The sequence below is a fragment of the Rutilus rutilus genome (genome assembly GCF_951802725.1).
Source record: "Rutilus rutilus genome assembly, chromosome: 6".
In the NCBI taxonomy this organism is placed as follows: Eukaryota; Metazoa; Chordata; class Actinopteri; order Cypriniformes; family Leuciscidae; genus Rutilus; species Rutilus rutilus.
This window is the reverse complement of record NC_140214.1, coordinates 33,844,989-33,863,859: the sequence shown is the minus strand read 5'-3', so window position 1 is coordinate 33,863,859 and position 18,871 is coordinate 33,844,989. Positions and strand designations below refer to the sequence as shown.

Here is an 18,871-nt window from a genome sequence, read left to right as displayed (position 1 = left end):
CCGACAAAAATTTAAATCTAAACACCTTGAAGACTAAACCAAACTGCCGTTCTATATACTATATGAGCCATTGAGACTCATTTAAACTAATAAACTATAAACTATAAACACTTATAAACTAATTAACTTATAAACTTATGAATTCATAAACTTATGAACTCTTAAACTCATAAATTAATCAACTCTGAACTCTTAATCTCATTTAAACTTATAAACTCTAAACTGATTTAAACTTATAAACTCAAAACTCAAGAACTCATACACTTATAAACTCATCAATGTATACACTTATAAACTCTAAACTCAGACACACACACTGAGTTTATGAGTGAGTGTGTGAGCGAGTTAGTGGGTGTGTGTGTGTGTGTGTATGTGTGTGTGTGTGTGTGTTTGTGTGTGTCTATCTAACTTATTTATCTATCTGTCAAACTTCAAACTACTGTAAACTACTGTAAACTTCAAACCACTATAAACTTGTTAAGTTTAAATCTTCCAGCTCCCAAGCAACTCCATAGCAACCAAACTCGAGTACCCTAGCAACCGTTTTGTAAGACCTATATCTCTGTATCAGAACATCGTATAGAGATGAGGTTTGGCTCTTTTGACTCATGCTAGCAAACATCACTTCCAACATACTACACATGCTAGCAGTGAATAGCTACATGCTAATAGTGATTAGTTAAGTGTTAAATCATGCCAAGATCATGCTAAGAACTCTATAAAAACTCCATAGTAACCATCTGTGACAACTACCAGCCACCTAGTAACACCATATCAACACCATAGGTGCTTCCATTGGTTTTTTTTCCTATTCAATCCATTTGCCAGTTATATCTGCTGGTGGCGGGAACTGTGATATTGAGGCTTAATAGAAGGGGGAGTGTATTTGTTTTCTTTTGATATTCACTTTATTTGGTGTGACACTTGTTTTATGTTCTGTTTACTCACTGATTTGCTGTGTTTTTCCCTTCTGTTAAAGTGGTCAAATTGTGGTCTCTTGTTTCTGTCGGTATTAATTGGTAAGCTGTATTTGAGATCTATTTTGATGTTTTTAAGTGAATGACTTAAATAAATTTGGTATATTTTTGGAAAGTCACGTCTCCGTCTTCAGTGCAATCCGAACCAGCAGGGTCCTTCCTCTTGTTGTAATTCTTTTTGGTTTAACTCTCTTTTGGGGTTATTTGTATTACTTTATACTTTCCTGGGTAGAGAAGGAACCTAGGTGGCGTAGTCGGGTATTTTTATATTTAACCAAAGGTTACATATGCACGGCCGATTTGGTTAGTGTCTCTTGCAGTGTTGGAGTGTTGTGTGTATGTGAACAGTATCTATTTATTCGACTTTATTCACTGTAGTCTTGATATTGTTAGACTTTATATCCTGTACCTCATTTACTATGAGACTTTTATTCACTGTGATTTATTTATTGCAGAATTGTTCACTGTTACCTACGGGGAACATTTGTCTGCTCTGATTGCCAATCAGTATATTATTGTCTAGTGTTTAATAAAATTATATTTGAGTACATCAGTCCCATTTCTGTGCCTTCATTGGATACAACCTGCCTAAATAGGTTAAAGGGGAGCGCTGTTTGGGTTTTCTAGTTTAGATATCCAAATTGTGTGTGTCAGAGCGCCCCCTAGGGGTCACATATGTACGACGTTCTCAATATAATTCATAATCCCACGTTTATAATGAACAACGGACAGCACGCCAAATACGCATTTATTCTATCTGACTTATTTGTAAGTGTGAACTAGTGAATTACCGGAAAAAAATTTTCATGACCATTAGCTGTAACATCAATCTGTCAATGAACTAACGTATACATCAGTAAACACATAGCGTTTGTATCTCACTACTCTACCCTGCCTGTAAAATAAAATACCCTAGCAACCACCTAGCAACCACCCAAAAGACCCCTAGCAACCACCGAAAATATCCTAGCAACCACCCAAAAGACCCTAGCAACTACCCAAAATATCCTAGCAACCGCCTAGCAACTACCCAAAAGACCCTAGCAACCACCCAGAACACCCTACCAACCGCCTAGCAACCACCCAGAACACCCTAGCAACCACCCTAAATACCCTAGCAACCACCCAAAAGACCCTAGCAACCACCCAAAATATCCTAGCAACCACCCAAAAGACCTAGCAACCGCCTAGCAACCACCCAAAAGACCCTAGCAACCACCCAAAACACCCTAGCAACCGCCTAGCAACCACCCAAAAGACCCTAGCAACCACCCAAAAGATCCTAGCAACCACCCAAAACACCCTAGCAACCGCCTAGCAACCACCCAAAAGACCCTAGCAACCACCCAAAATATCCTAGCAACCACCCAAAACACCCTAGCAACCGCCTAGCAACCACCCAAAAGACCCTAGCAACCACCCAAAAGACCCTAGCAACCGCCTAGCAACCACCCAATAGACCCTAGCAACCACCTAAAATATCCTAGCAACCGCCTAGCAACCACCCAAAAGACCCTAGCAACCGCCTAGCAACCACCTAAAATATCCTAGCAACCACCCAAAAGACCCTAGCAACCACCTAGCAACCACCCAAAAGACCCTAGCAACCACCTAAAATATCCTAGCAACCGCCTAGCAACCACCCAAAAGACCCTAGCAACCATCAGAAATATCCTAGCAACCGCCTAGCAACCACCCAAAACAGCCTAGCAACCACCCAGAAAACCCTAGCAACTGCCTAGCAACCACCCAAAAGACCTTAGCAACCACCCAGGACACCCTAGCAACCACCTAGCAACCACCCAGAACACCCTAGCAACCGCCCAAAATACCCTAGCAACACCATAGCAACCACCCATAACATCCTAGCAACCGCCTAGCAAAAAAACGTTCTGCTCCAAACTTTCTCAAGCCAACTTAAAGTTTGTCTCGAAGAACTTTCGCATCTAGTTAAGTTGGCTTGAGAAAGCCAACTTACTGATATTGTACTTAAACTTATTATTAAGTTGGCTTGAGAGAGCCAACATATTGAAATTCTATTTAAACTTATTATTATTATTCTTCTTACCAAAAAATTACACTCAATCTCCTCCTAGAGCTTTAACTCTACATACTCCAAACTCGGCTCAGACCTTCAAACTGTTCTGACTCGAGTTGCTTTATCTTTTCAGACTGATCGGACTTACGGTTTTCCTACAAATGACGATCAAAACTCGGAAAAACTCCCATTGACTTAACATTGGGCATTCTAAAAAAATTCAAACTCACCAACCGACAAAAATTTAAATCTAAATCCCTTGAAAACTAATTCAAACTGCCATTCTATATATATTAGCCAATGAAACTCATTTAAACTAATAAACTCTAATCTCATACACTTATAAACTAATTAACTTAAATTTAATAACTAATTAACTAATAAACTCATGAATTCATAGACTTATGAACTCTTAAACTCATAAATTAATAAATTCTGAACTCTAAACTCATTTAAACTTATAAACTCTAAACTCAAAAACTTGTACACTTATAAACTCTAAACTCATAAACTCTGAGTGTGTGTGTGTGTGTGTGTGTGTGTGTCTGAGTGAGTGTGTGAGCGAGGTAGTCTGTGTGTGAGTGTGTGTGTGTGTGTGTGTGTGTGTGTGTGTGTGTGTGTGTGTGTGTGTGTGTGTGTGTGTGTTGTTTGTTTGTATCTATCTAACTTATTTATATATCTATCATAAACTTCAAACTACTTTAAACTACTTTAAACTTCAAACCAATTTAAACTTCTTAAGTTTAAAGCTCCCAGCTCCCAAGCAACTCCATAGCAACCAAACTTGAGTACCCTAGCAACCGTTTTGCAAGACCTATATCTCTGTATCAGAACATCGTATAGAGATGAGGTTTGGCTCTTTTGACTCATGCTAGCAAACAGCACTTCCAACATGCTACATATGCTAGCAGTGAATAGCTACATGCTAATAGCGATTAGTTAAGTGTTAAATCATGCCAAGATCATGCTAAGAACTCTATAAAAACTCCATAGTAACCATCTGTGATAACTACCAACCACCTAGTAACACCATATCAACCGCCCTGAATACCATAGCAACCCCCCAGAACACCCTAGCAACCGCCTAGCAACCACCCAAAAGACCCTAGCAACCACCCAGAACACCGTAGCAACCACCCAAAAGACCCTAGCAACCACCCAAAAGACCCTAGCAACCGCCTAGCAACCACCCAAAAGACCCTAGCAACCACCCAGAATACCCTAGCAACCACCCAAAACAGCCTAGCAACCACCCAGAACACCCTGGCCACCACCTAGCAACCACCCAGAATACCTTAGCAACGCCTAGCAACACCATAGCAACCACCCATAACACCCTAGCAACTGCCTAGCAACCACCCAGAACACCCTAGCAACCACCCAAAATACCCTAGCAACCGCCTAGCAACCACCCAAAACCGCCTAGCAACCACCCAAAACACCCTAGCAACCGCCTAGCAACCACCCAAAATACCCTAGCAACCACCCAAAAGACCCTAGCAACCACCCAAAATATCCTAGCAACCACCCAGAACACCCTAGCAACCGCCTAGCAACCACACAAAAGACCCTGGCAACCGCCTAGCAACCACCCAAAACACCCTAGCAACCACCCAAAACACCCTAGCAACCACCCAAAATACCCTAGCAACCGCCTAGCAACCACCCAGAATACCTTAGCAACCGCCTAGCAACACCATAGCGACCACCCATAACATCCTAACAACCGCCTAGCAAAAAACTTTCCGGTCCAAACTTTCTCAAGCCAACTTAAAGTTTGTCTCGACGAACTTTCGCATCTAGTTATTATTAATCTTCTGTGAAAAACTGTTGACTCAAACTCGCCCTAGAGCTTTAACTCTACATACTCCAAACTCGGCTCAGACACTCAAACTGATCTGAAGTTAGTTGCTATATCTTTTCAGACTGATCGGACTTACGGTTTTCCTACAAATGACGATCAAAACTCGGAAAAACTCCCATTGACTTACATTGGGGAGTTCTAAAAAATTCAAATCCAGATTCAAACTCACCAACCGACAAAAATTCAAATCTAAACACCTTGAAGACTAAACCAAACTGCCGTTCTATATATATTAGCCAATGAAACTCATTTAAACTAATAAACTCTAATCTCATACACTTATAAACTAATTAACTTAAATTTAATAACTAATTAACTAATAAACTCATGAATTCATAGACTTATGAACTCTTAAACTCATAAATTAATAAACTCTGAACTCTTAAACTCATTTAAACTTATAAACTCAAAACTCATTTAAACTTATACACTAAACTCAAAAACTTGTACACTTATAAACTCATCCATTTATACACTTATAAACTCTAAACTCATAAACTCTGAGTGTGTGTGTGTGTGTGTGTGTGTGTGTGTGTTCACACACACACACACACACACACACACACACACACACACACACACACACACACACACACACACACACACACACACTCTAAACTCATTTAAACTTAAACTCTAAACTCATTTAAACTTATTAACTCAAAACTCTAAAACTCGTAAACTACTTTAAACTTCAAACCACTTTAAACTTCTTAAGTTTAAAGCTTCCAGCTCCCAAGCAACTCCATAGCAACCAAACTTGAGTACCCTAGCAACCGTTTTGCAAGACCTATATCTCTGTATCAGAACATCGTATAGAGATGAGTTTTGGCTCTTTTGACTCATGCTAGCAAACAGCACTTCCAACATGCTACACATGCTAGCAGTGAATAGCTACATGCTAATAGCAATTAGTTAAGTGTTGAATCATGCCAAAAACTCCATAGTAACCATCTGTGACAACTACCAACCACCTAGTAACACCATATCAACCGCCCTGAATACCATAGCAACCACCCAGAACACCCTAGCAACCGCCTAGCAACCACCCAGAACACCCTAGCAACCACCCAAAATACCTTAGAACACCCTAGCAACACCATAGCAACCACTCAGAACACCCTAGCAACCACCCAAAATACCTTAGAACACCCTAGCAACACCATAGCAACCACTCAGAACACCCTAGCAACTGCCTAACAACCACCCAGAACACCCTAGCAACCACCCAAAATACCTTAGAACACCCTAGCAACACCATAGCAACCACCCAAAATACCTTAGAACACCATAGCAACACCATAGCAACCACTCAGAACACCCTAGCAACCACCCAAAATACCTTAGGACACCCTAGCAACACCATAGCAACCACTCAGAACACCCTAGCAACTGCCTAACAACCACCCAGAACACCCTAGCAACCATCCAAAATACCTTAGAACACCCTAGCAACTGCCTAACAACCACCCAGAACACCCTAGCAACCATCCAAAATACCTTAGAACACCCTAGCAACACCATAGCAACCACTCAGAACACCCTAGCAACCACCCAAAATACCTTAGAACACCCTAGCTACACCATAGCAACCACCCAGAACACCCTAGCAACCACCCAAAATACCTTAGAACACCCTAGCAACACCATAGCAACCACCCAGAACACCCTAGCAACCACCCAAAATACCTTAGGACACCCTAGCAACACCATAGCAACCACTCAGAACACCGTAGCAACTGCCTAACAACCACCCAGAACACTCTAGCAACCACCCAAAATACCCTAGCAACCACCCAGAACACCCTAGCAACCACCCAAAATACCCTAGCAACCGCCTAGCAACCACCCAAAAGACCCTAGCAACCACCCAAAATATCTTAGCAACCACCCAAAACACCCTAGCAACCACCCATAACACCCTAGCAACTGCTTAGCAACCACCCAGAACACCCTAGTAACCATCCAAAATACCCTAGCAACCGCCTAGCAACCACCCAAAAGACCCTAGCAACCACCCAAAACACCCTAGCAACCGCCTAGCAATTACCCAAAAGACCCTAGCAACCACCCAAAAGACCCTAGCAACCGCCTAGCAACCACCCAAAAGACCCTAGCAACCACCAAAAATATCCTAGCAACCACCCAGAACACCCTAGCAACCACCTAGCAACCACCCAAAACACCCTAGCAACCGCCTAGCAACCACCCAGAATACCTTAGCAACCACCTAGCAACATCATAGCGACCACCCATAACATCCTAACAACCGCCTAGCAAAAAACTTTCCGGTCCAAACTTTCTCAAGCCAACTTAAAGTTTGTCTCGACGAACTTTCGCATCTAGTTATTATTAAGTTGGCTTGAGAGAGCCAACATATTGAAATCCTATTTAAACTTATTAAGTTGGCTTGAGAAAGCCAACATATTGAAATCCTATTTAAACTTATTATTATTATTCTTCTGACCCTAAAAAAATCTATATCAAACTCCTCCTAGAGCTTTAACTCTACATACTCCAAACTCGGCTCAGACACTCAAACTGATCTGACTCGGTATGCTATATCTTTTCAGACTGATCGGACTTACGGTTTTCCTAAAAATGACGATCAAAACTCGAAAAAACTCATTCAAAAACTCCATTGACTTACATTGGGGAGTTCTAAAAAATTCAAACCGACAAAAATTTAAATCTAAACACCTTGAAGACTAAACCAAACTGCCGTTCTATATACTATATGAGCCATTGAGACTCATTTAAACTAATAAACTATAAACTATAAACACTTATAAACTAATTAACTTATAAACTTATGAATTCATAAACTTATGAACTCTTAAACTCATAAATTAATCAACTCTGAACTCTTAATCTCATTTAAACTTATAAACTCTAAACTGATTTAAACTTATAAACTCAAAACTCAAGAACTCATACACTTATAAACTCATCAATGTATACACTTATAAACTCTAAACTCAGACACACACACTGAGTTTATGAGTGAGTGTGTGAGCGAGTTAGTGGGTGTGTGTGTGTGTATGTGTGTGTGTGTGTGTGTGTTTGTGTGTGTCTATCTAACTTATTTATCTATCTGTCAAACTTCAAACTACTGTAAACTACTGTAAACTTCAAACCACTATAAACTTGTTAAGTTTAAATCTTCCAGCTCCCAAGCAACTCCATAGCAACCAAACTCGAGTACCCTAGCAACCGTTTTGTAAGACCTATATCTCTGTATCAGAACATCGTATAGAGATGAGGTTTGGCTCTTTTGACTCATGCTAGCAAACATCACTTCCAACATACTACACATGCTAGCAGTGAATAGCTACATGCTAATAGTGATTAGTTAAGTGTTAAATCATGCCAAGATCATGCTAAGAACTCTATAAAAACTCCATAGTAACCATCTGTGACAACTACCAGCCACCTAGTAACACCATATCAACACCATAGGTGCTTCCATTGGTTTTTTTTCCTATTCAATCCATTTGCCAGTTATATCTGCTGGTGGCGGGAACTGTGATATTGAGGCTTAATAGAAGGGGGAGTGTATTTGTTTTCTTTTGATATTCACTTTATTTGGTGTGACACTTGTTTTATGTTCTGTTTACTCACTGATTTGCTGTGTTTTTCCCTTCTGTTAAAGTGGTCAAATTGTGGTCTCTTGTTTCTGTCGGTATTAATTGGTAAGCTGTATTTGAGATCTATTTTGATGTTTTTAAGTGAATGACTTAAATAAATTTGGTATATTTTTGGAAAGTCACGTCTCCGTCTTCAGTGCAATCCGAACCAGCAGGGTCCTTCCTCTTGTTGTAATTCTTTTTGGTTTAACTCTCTTTTGGGGTTATTTGTATTACTTTATACTTTCCTGGGTAGAGAAGGAACCTAGGTGGCGTAGTCGGGTATTTTTATATTTAACCAAAGGTTACATATGCACGGCCGATTTGGTTAGTGTCTCTTGCAGTGTTGGAGTGTTGTGTGTATGTGAACAGTATCTATTTATTCGACTTTATTCACTGTAGTCTTGATATTGTTAGACTTTATATCCTGTACCTCATTTACTATGAGACTTTTATTCACTGTGATTTATTTATTGCAGAATTGTTCACTGTTACCTACGGGGAACATTTGTCTGCTCTGATTGCCAATCAGTATATTATTGTCTAGTGTTTAATAAAATTATATTTGAGTACATCAGTCCCATTTCTGTGCCTTCATTGGATACAACCTGCCTAAATAGGTTAAAGGGGAGCGCTGTTTGGGTTTTCTAGTTTAGATATCCAAATTGTGTGTGTCAGAGCGCCCCCTAGGGGTCACATATGTACGACGTTCTCAATATAATTCATAATCCCACGTTTATAATGAACAACGGACAGCACGCCAAATACGCATTTATTCTATCTGACTTATTTGTAAGTGTGAACTAGTGAATTACCGGAAAAAAATTTTCATGACCATTAGCTGTAACATCAATCTGTCAATGAACTAACGTATACATCAGTAAACACATAGCGTTTGTATCTCACTACTCTACCCTGCCTGTACACACAAAGATAGATCAAAGTGACATTACATTAACCAACCATTCAGAAACGTCCTGTTCGAGCCTTAAAGGAGTCATAACCTAGTATTACATTGGATACCTACTGCTGTATTATAGTCTTTCAGGCCCTTCTAAAAAAGAAAAGTGGAAAAAAAATAAACACAGACCTACTTTTACCCTTATTTCTGAAGGCATTATTGTCTCGCGAGATCAATGCGATGTTTTGGCTGTCGTGGACGCTCATTTTAATAATGCAAATGAGGGGCGCGTTGATTGGTTGAAGGAAGGAGGGGGGTTGACACGCAGGTAACTTCAGCATCATTACAAACTGACATCATGGCGCAAGTGGTGAATGAACCCGACCCGGCCGCGACCTGCGGGATTCAACCCTACATGTTTGAGCCGGACTCTGAACCAGAGCTGGAAAGGGAAGATGTAGAGTTGTTGGATGGACGTCTGCATCAAGATGTCTCTGAATGGTAAAGACAATCATTTTGACTGAGACATACATTAACATCGGTAAAACGTTTGTTGCTATTTTCTCCCACATAGGTTTACCTTTTATTTGATGTCGATTACATTAACGGAGATGTAGTCTACTTATTTTATCAGCTTACAGTGGTTATTGAGATGAGACGTTTACTATCATGTGCTGTTTTTGCCTTGTTTCACGTTATTTAGACATTCAATATTTTTCTTCTTTAGACAGGTAACGTGTTTTTTCTTTATGTTTATTATTACTTGACTGTTTGTTTTATTTATCTATGTATCGTTATCTATTCTATAAAAAATCAATACAATGATATGTTGTCATAGTTATATAATATACAATAAAGCGCACACACATAACGATACGCCAGTTGAAAGGGTTGTTGGGACAGCATCATTAAAAATGAATTTCATCCACTGGTCCCTGATAGTTTCGTCCGATTTTGGGAGATAAAACACATTTACATGTTTTTTATGGCAATCAACCACAGAGCAAGTCCGGTGTGCACTCGGTTTCTCCATCTTTCTCGACTGAACTGAATATGAGGGGGAGAGGGGAAGGGTGGGCTTCCTGCTGCAGTGTCCATATATGGTATATCCTACTACCTCATGACGTCAAGAGGGAGCTGAAATCAAAATCTCGTATTTGAGTGCGCGTGCACGCGCGCTGGTTTATTTACCCTGAGGTAAACAAACGTTTCACTTTTAAATATCGGCTTCCCGGCCAGTGTATAATCGTAAGTCGATCATAACATACATTGATTCTCGTGGAAAAGTGAAAATTGCAGGTTATGACTCCTTTAATTGTCGAACTTCTTCGGGGCCGTCATTTTGTTCGGGTCCGACTCCGGTTCAAATTGATACGGTTGCACAGTGTCCTCAGAGACTCCCGCTGCCATTCTTCAAAATATACCCTCAACTGTTGTCAAGGCAACACGAGGTCAAATGAGTGTTCTCTTACGAGAGGTCTCTCGTACTGCGTAATATCTTACGCTAGGGGAAAATCTCTTTTCCGCGAGATATTGAAGCCAAAAATGATCCTTCATTTTAAAATAATGTAAAACGCGTTGCGGCATCATGCAGACATAGGCAAGACGGCTCGCACGCCTATTGGCTGCCCTGCGGCAACTGCAGCAGCCTATCGAGAGAGGCCCTTCGTTCGCGCCCACTGCGTCACGTCCCGCCGAAACGGGCGTGGCTTGGGCCTATAAATACAGCTCGACAGGCTGATAGAATCAGATTTTTCATCTCTTCAGCGAAGCGCTCGCATCGCTGGATCCTGAGAGGAAGAAGCCGCACCGTCTGATAAAGCCTTCTGCGGGATGAGCTGTTTACATCTGAAGCCGCTGGCCGACAACTCGCCGCCTTCAGTTGCCGTTCCTGCTACGCTGTCCGGCGTGTTATATCCTTTCTCTGCTAAGTGTGTGTTCGCCGCCGCGACTCACACTCTCTTTTCTAAAAAAGCAGAGCGTCTTTAAGATGCCTCGCACCTTCTGTGGCTTGTGTCGAGCCCCACTCAGCGATGGGGACCGCCATGTCATCTGCGTTTCCTGCCTGGGTGAGGAACATGCAGCTCTCGCGTTCGCTGACGGCGGCTGCCCTCACTGCGAGCTGATGCCCATGGTGACTTTGTGGACTCGCCTGGCATCTTTCGGCGAGACTGCTTCGGCGAGACAGCAAGCCGCCATAAGAGAGCCGAGCGCGGGCAGGCTGCCCGCTGTGATCAGCGCGCCCCCCGCCTCGAACGCTGCAAGCACGGCGTCTATGTTACAGCATACCTGTGCTCTTCGGTCGCCACCACGTCTGGCCAGAGCCCAGATCTCATTCAACCCCTAGCTATTCATGCAAGTGCATGGGCAAAGCTTCCCGGGGTATCAGAATGGGTGCTGAACATTATAAAGAGAGGCTATTCGCTACAGTTCGCTCGACGTCCCCGCCGTTATGCGGTGCGATTTCGAAACTACGGTAGAAAAGGAAGTAGCACATCTACTTCGAGCCGGAATAGCAAAACTGTTGAGCAAAGGGGCCATAGAGCCTTTATCTCAAGCTCAGAGCGAAGGGGGTCTATACAGCAGATATTTTCTGGTACCAAAAAAAACGGGGGTCTCAGACCCATTCTAGATCTGAGACAGCTGAACAAAGTGCTTTCGAAACGCCGGTTCAGAATGCTCACAACTAGGAAAATCCTCACGCAAATTCGCCAAGGGGACTGGTTTATGTCAATAGATCTGAAGGACGCGTATTTCCAAATACAAATAGCGTCACGTCACAGGCGATTTTTGAGATTCGCCTTCGAGGGCCAGGCATATCAATACACAGTCCTGCCGTTCGGCTTGTCCCTAGCACCCCGTACATTCACGATGTGCATGTACGCGGCGCTTGCACCCCTGAAACTTCGGGGCTTGCGAGTTTTGAACTACTTGGACGATTGGCTGATTCTAGCTCGATCACACTCAGAGCTCATAGAACACAGGACCATATTACTCGAACATCTCGAGAATCTAGGTCTCAAAGTCAATTGGGCGAAGAGTTCACTGTCTCCCAGTCAGAGAATATATTTTCTGGGCACAGAACTGGACTCGCTGTCTATGACAGCACAACTATCGCCACAGCACAGACTGAATATTCAGCGCATGACGAAATCCTTCCGCTGCGGCACTATAGTCCCACTCAGAAAGTTTCAGAGAATGCTGGGTCTCATGGCCTCAGCATCATCAGTACTCCAGTTGGGTCTGCTTCGCATGCGCCCACTGCAGTTCTGGCTAAAAGCACGAGTATCGCGTCGAGCGTGGACCTCCGTTCTTTTTCGCCGTTTTACACTGTGTTCCCCTAGCGTAAGATATTACGCAGTTCGAGAGACCTCTCGTAAGAGAACGTACTCGGTTACTGACGTAACCTCGGTTCTCTCTAGAAGAGGGAACGAGTACTGCGTATCTTTGCCGTGCCTGCAACACGCTCTGGTTCGCTTCGGTGATGAAAAACCAGATTCTATCAGCCTGTCGAGCTGTATTTATAGGCCCAAGCCACGCCCGTTTTGGCGGGATGTGACGCTGGATCTGACGTCACGAAGGGCCTCTCTCGATAGGCTGCCGCAGTTGCCGCAGGGCAGCCAATAGGCGCACAAGCCGTCTTGCCTATGTCTGCATGCTGCCGCAACGCGTTTTACATTATTTCAAAATTAAGGATAATTTTTGGCTTCAATATCTCGCGGAAAAGAGATTTTCCCCTAGCGTAAGATATTACGCAGTACTCGTTCCCTCTTCTAGAGAGAACCAAGGTTACGTTAGTGTGGCGAGCACGACGAGGTCGAGGGCCGTGGGAGGACGGCGCGAGGCCGGTGGCGTGATTGATAATGAGCGACACGTGCGCGACGCACCGGTCTCGCATCTCTCACGTAGGAGTGGAAGCATAAAGGAGGAGCGAAGACAGTGAAGAGCGAGAGAGGAACAGGCCTGTGTTTTATTTGATGTTTTGTTTCTGTTTTGTGTGACAGCAGTCGTCCGTGAGGGGCTGCTGTCTTTTACTTTCGTTTTGTATTTGTTTTATTTTATGTCATTAAAGTGTTTAAATGTTCGCCGGTTCCCGCCTCCTTCTTCCCGTAACAACATACCTCGTTACAGTTAGTAACCGAGTACGTTTTCTTACCATACTAATGAGAATTTTTAATTAAAGTATATTACAAACTTTTAATTTAGACCCTAAAGAATCATATTAGCTTGTACAAAAATGCCATTATATGACCCCTTTAAGGGTTGTTTTAAGGACATGTTAGTGCATGCCCGTAGCCAGCCACTCTGAAGCGGTCAAAGGCGATTCTAAACGTATCGCCCTGATATACAGCCATAACAGCTACAAGTGTGTTATTGTGTTTATACAGCAGTTTGACAGGTGAGTGAATAAGAAACAACAACAGAATGCCATTCTGGGTGTATATGACTTTCTTCTTTCAGACGAATACAATTGGAGTTATATTAATAAACACCCTGACGCATCTGAGCTTTATGATGGCAGTGAATTGCAACTATTCCAGTTCAAATTGTTTTGATCTTGTTAGGGAAATGAATGGGATTTCTATCTTTTATTTTCCAAATAGCCTATGAAAGCGATACGAATTCAGCACAAAAACATAGCGCAATAAAATTGCATGATTAATCATTAAAAGATCACAATCTCAATTCAAACATCTATGCAATTTTACTCCTAAATGACAGTGTCTATTAAACCTTTGACACGTATGATCACAGCACACATTCAGATGCCACTGAGTCAGCAGTTGTCATGTATAGATAGGCCTATGAAACTGCTTCACGAACAGTCTTTTCAACCACACAGGATCATTATTTCTGTGTTACAGTAATTAAAATGGTCACAGAAATACTATAAAAAAAAGTTTATAATATCGGATATAAACACTGATGTCTATGGTAGCGATCAAGACATAGTAAATCACATTTTGAAAGTAAGTTGATGCTTCAAATAAAGATTGTATCAATTACGTAATTGCACCAGTAGGTGGTGACATGTGACTGTTAAAAATACATTGAATACGTTGACATTGAATTATTCATTAAAGAGATTTGTTCAAAATCACTGATTCATCCAGTAATGAAAAAGTGAGGTCTCTATGAGTGATTCATTGAATCATTCATATATATATATATATATATATATATATATATATATATATATATACACACACACACACATATCAACTAACATTTTGTCAGAATCTCTTGTAAATTGCATATCTTTTTTGTTTAGCTGTCTGATCAGAATCGTGGGAGAATTGTAATCTCTATTTTAAATAATAAATAAAAAATTGTGAGGATGAACTTGGGGACGATCAACTCATTAATAGGATACTCTTTAATTTCTGGGGGGGAAATAGAACCAGCAGTTGAAATTATTTTAGACAATTCTTGTATTAGAATAGAACTACATGATTAGGTAGCAACTTGGTTTAAAAAAAAAAAAAACAATAGTAACATCCTCAAAACAAAACGTTTTATAAAATGAAAAACATCACATTTCAACCCTTTTAAGAAAAGGGATGAGTCAATTATATATGATAGATTATTATCCAAATTATTTAGATTTTTAGAATGCACATTAGCTTCCCTTTCCCTTAAAACAGGATTCACCTTCAAATGGTTTAATAACAGTTGATTTTCAAAGCACTAAACTGAGAGGTTGCCATCCAAAACTTTCTACAGTTTTCTTAAAGCTGAGGATAAATGTATTTAAAATGTTTGTGTGACCTGTTAAATTCCTCATGCACCACACATGCAGATTCGTACACGATGTATCTTTAATTTGGCCAAAATCAAACAGGTAATTAAGCAGAAATTCAGTTGAATGTGTTTGTGCCACACACAATTCATAAATGTTGTTCAAATGTTGTTCACTGACCTTTCATATTTCATGTGTCTTGATACTTAAGAAAACGTTGTTTGGAGGAAACATGATATATGTTTAATGTTATTATAGATTATAGAAGATCTTATATTTAAATACACCTGAAAAGTCATTGATATATATATATATATAATAAAAAATCTTCCAAACGAGTCTGCAGTGAATCTCAGCTATTTCTAGCCCTGCTTGTATTATTAGTCGTATTGGACTAGGAAATTTCAATGGTGTCAAAAAAAATCATAACCTTATTTAAAGCAAACATAACTATATTGTGATATACATCATTGTTGTGAAATAAAATTACTCATATCTGATATAAGATTTTGTCATTTCACCCACACCTACTAAAAGTAATCAAAAAAGTAGTCTGATTATATCCCCCTAAATGTGTAATGAAATGGATGACATTACTAACTGCAATTTTTGTCATGTAATTTGGAATCAGTAACCGACTACAATTTGTAAGTAATGACCTAGCGACAGCGACTTTTCGAGCAGGATTTAGCTACTTTCCATTTAATACAGTTGGCAACAGTCTTGGTGTGAATGTCCTTTTGCAGGAGTCAAAGCAGCAGATTTAGCTACATTTAAATTATATTTATTAGTACAGAGCATGTATTTAAATAAATTAAAGGGCTAAGACTTTTTTGATAAATAAATAAATAAAGGTTACCCAAATTTCTATGGTAATGGATTATAATGATGTTCATTCATAAGTCTTTATGATATTATACTACTGTTGTCTACATTTCACACATTCCGTCATACCTTCAAATATGTCTCATAATCTGGTCACTTATCTTCTACTTGAATAATTGCAAAATGTAACATAACATGAAGAATTACTAAGAACCAATGCAACCATTCCTATAAAAAAAGTAAGTAAAATAATAATTTTAGCATGATGCTCACTTTAAAATCGCTTATATCATTCGCCTCTTACACTTGTAAGACAACAAGAACAAGTACACTTGTTGTAGACAACAAGAAAAACTACATACAGACCTTAGGAAGTTGCGCCAAGGAAACACCTTCAGAAGACTCATGCTCCATCCGGTCATAATTTTCCGCAAAACTGTGGCGTCGTCTCAGCATTCCACTTGTGGTCGCCTGTCCACAGTCAAATGGAATTGTGATTTATTATTGTCTAAAAGTTGCAGCGCGCAAGAGACAGACAGCTCCGCATCCCACAAGCCCATTGTGGACAGCTCATGAGAGACCGTCTCTCTCACTCAAGCCTCACACTCATCTCTGAGTCTAGCTCGTTTTGCATACCCAACTGTCGAGAGAGGAAGTATAAAGAGGGGGGGAATAGTTCCTTTGGCTAATTGCCCTGGATCAAGGGTTTAAAATCCAAGACTGACTGCTGGGGTGTTCCAGCACAGTTATTGTTGTAAATGATCACTCTACTGTGATCTTGTAGAACATAGCAGGCAGGTAATAGAGTACGTACTGCTCACTTATAATAATACAATTTGGAAATACTACAATAAATCTGCCATTTACACATTGTCATGTAACATAGCCTAGTACTTCACCCGACTCTGCAGAGAATTGAATTTTTTGAGAGAACTGTTTTCTGTTTACTTGACTACATATGATAATTTTACTTTGCAGCTATTATATAATATTATTAACTGAGTAACTTTATTAAGGCCCTGTATAAACCCTAACTCCAACAATAAATTGTTTATCATTAATCCAGAAAGACAGAGACAAACTTTAATATCTTTCTGCTTTTAATTTGTTCCGCTTATCACAGCTCTACAGAAGAAAGGCCGTTGTCTAGAGGGAGTGCCCAACCATTGTTTTTGCTAATAGATATGCTATGACAGAGCAATGTATGTTCAGTGAGCAGAAAACTACTGGTGGACTTCCATGGACATGCGTGTCCTTATAAGCCTCTATGGGCTGGATGAGCAGCCGACCCATTCAGATGGGCTGTTGGCTTCCATCCTCCAAAGGCCATGCCTCTCTGCCCACTTCCAGCACAGAACATATCACAGATATTGCCGCACATATCACCCTGTATCTCAAGACTTAAAATGTTAATGTAATAATTTTATTTTTTACAGTCGCTTGGACACATTTCTCAGTAGTTAGTTATTCAACACTCTTCACACAGTTCTCCTTACCAACTTTCAGCTTGGCACCCCAGGTACAGTTTTTCAAAGTTGCCTGCACACTAAAAGTGGTACTTGAAGCCCACTCAGTGAACCCATTCGCTCATATACCTATTTTTCTCCAAAACTCCAAGCACATTATCTGCTTTACACTCAGTTTGCAATTGTAAAACAAACAAAACAAAATGCTAAACACAGTTATTTACATTAGACACATGTCAAGTCAAGTCACCTTCATTCGATACATCCTGGACTGCGGTAAACCTCGGGATAAACAGAGAGACTAATATTAGCATAGACAAGCCATTCTTCTTATGATGTAACAAGTACATCAGGATTTATGTGAAGTGTTTGCAGTTCTGGCTGACCTAATCTATGCAGTCTAACATTGAATTATAGAAGTTTATAAAGTGTATGCTAGGTCAAAGAGATGTGTTTTTAGTCTAGATTTGAACTGACAGAGTGTGTCTGCTTCCCGGACAATGTTAGGAAGACTGTTCCAAAGTTTTGGTGCTAAATAGGAAAAGGAACTACCGCCAGCAGTCGATTTTGATATTCTAGGTATTATCAACTGGCCGGAATTTTGAGATCTCAATAGACATGAAGCACTATAATGCGTTAAGAGCTCGCTCAAGTACTGGGGAGCTAAACCATTTAGTGCTTTGTAGGTAATCAGCAATATTTTAAGATGGAAAAATGCGGTTTTACAGATACTAAAAACGTGACTTTCAAATGAAAGATTGGTATCAAAGAGCACACCCAGATTCAAAAGCGACAACGAAGACTTGACAGAAGACACATCATTCAAAACTAACAGCTCTTGGTTTCACACTGCCATTTAAATGCCACACTCATTTACCGATTACCCACATGATCATGTCTGAAACACTTATACCTAATTTGTTCACTTAGAAATTAAAACTCAGTCTTTTGAGAAATATATAAATTATTACAACCTAGCATTTCTGTTTATAGTATAAATATACCTAATTTATTCAAAAACCAAAACTCAGTGTTTTGAGAAGCAAATATTTTTTCAGTCTTGCATTTCTATTTATTTTGTAAATATATACTGAATATGCATACAAGTCAAGTCACCTTTATTTCTAAAGCGCTTTATACTATACAGATTATTTCAAAGCAGATTCACAAATTGAAATTCAAATTTTGCTGTAAAGCAGCTTTACCGTTTTTTTTTTAAATACTCACACACTAAAAGTGATACTTGAGGCCTACTCAGAGAAACCATTCACTCACTCACTTACCTAATCTTCAGACCAAGTCTGCAAAATTGCAAGCACAATAGTGTCATTATATAGCTCAAGTCAGTTCAGTGTTGATTCAGTTCAGTTCAATAACTAAAGATGATCAATTTGTTGTGCATACATACTGTATATACACACGTGTGAGGTCTAT

The 18,871-nt window shown here is 40.2% G+C and overlaps 1 protein-coding gene across 2 annotated transcripts in view; it reads right to left on the bottom strand.

Annotated features, from left to right (window-relative positions):
* The window catches only part of gjc2 (gap junction protein gamma 2), a 131,346-nt gene that overhangs the window by 61,432 nt on the left and 51,043 nt on the right, over nucleotides 1-18,871 (bottom strand). The window contains exon 1 of one of the 2 annotated variants that reach the window (XM_084411626.1): nucleotides 16,338-16,585. The exons of the other annotated variant lie outside the window; for it this stretch is intronic. The gene's annotated coding sequence lies outside the window, so the exon portion shown is untranslated. Of the gene's footprint in view, nucleotides 1-16,337; nucleotides 16,586-18,871 lie in introns of those variants that run through there. 2 annotated transcript variants of the gene reach the window in all.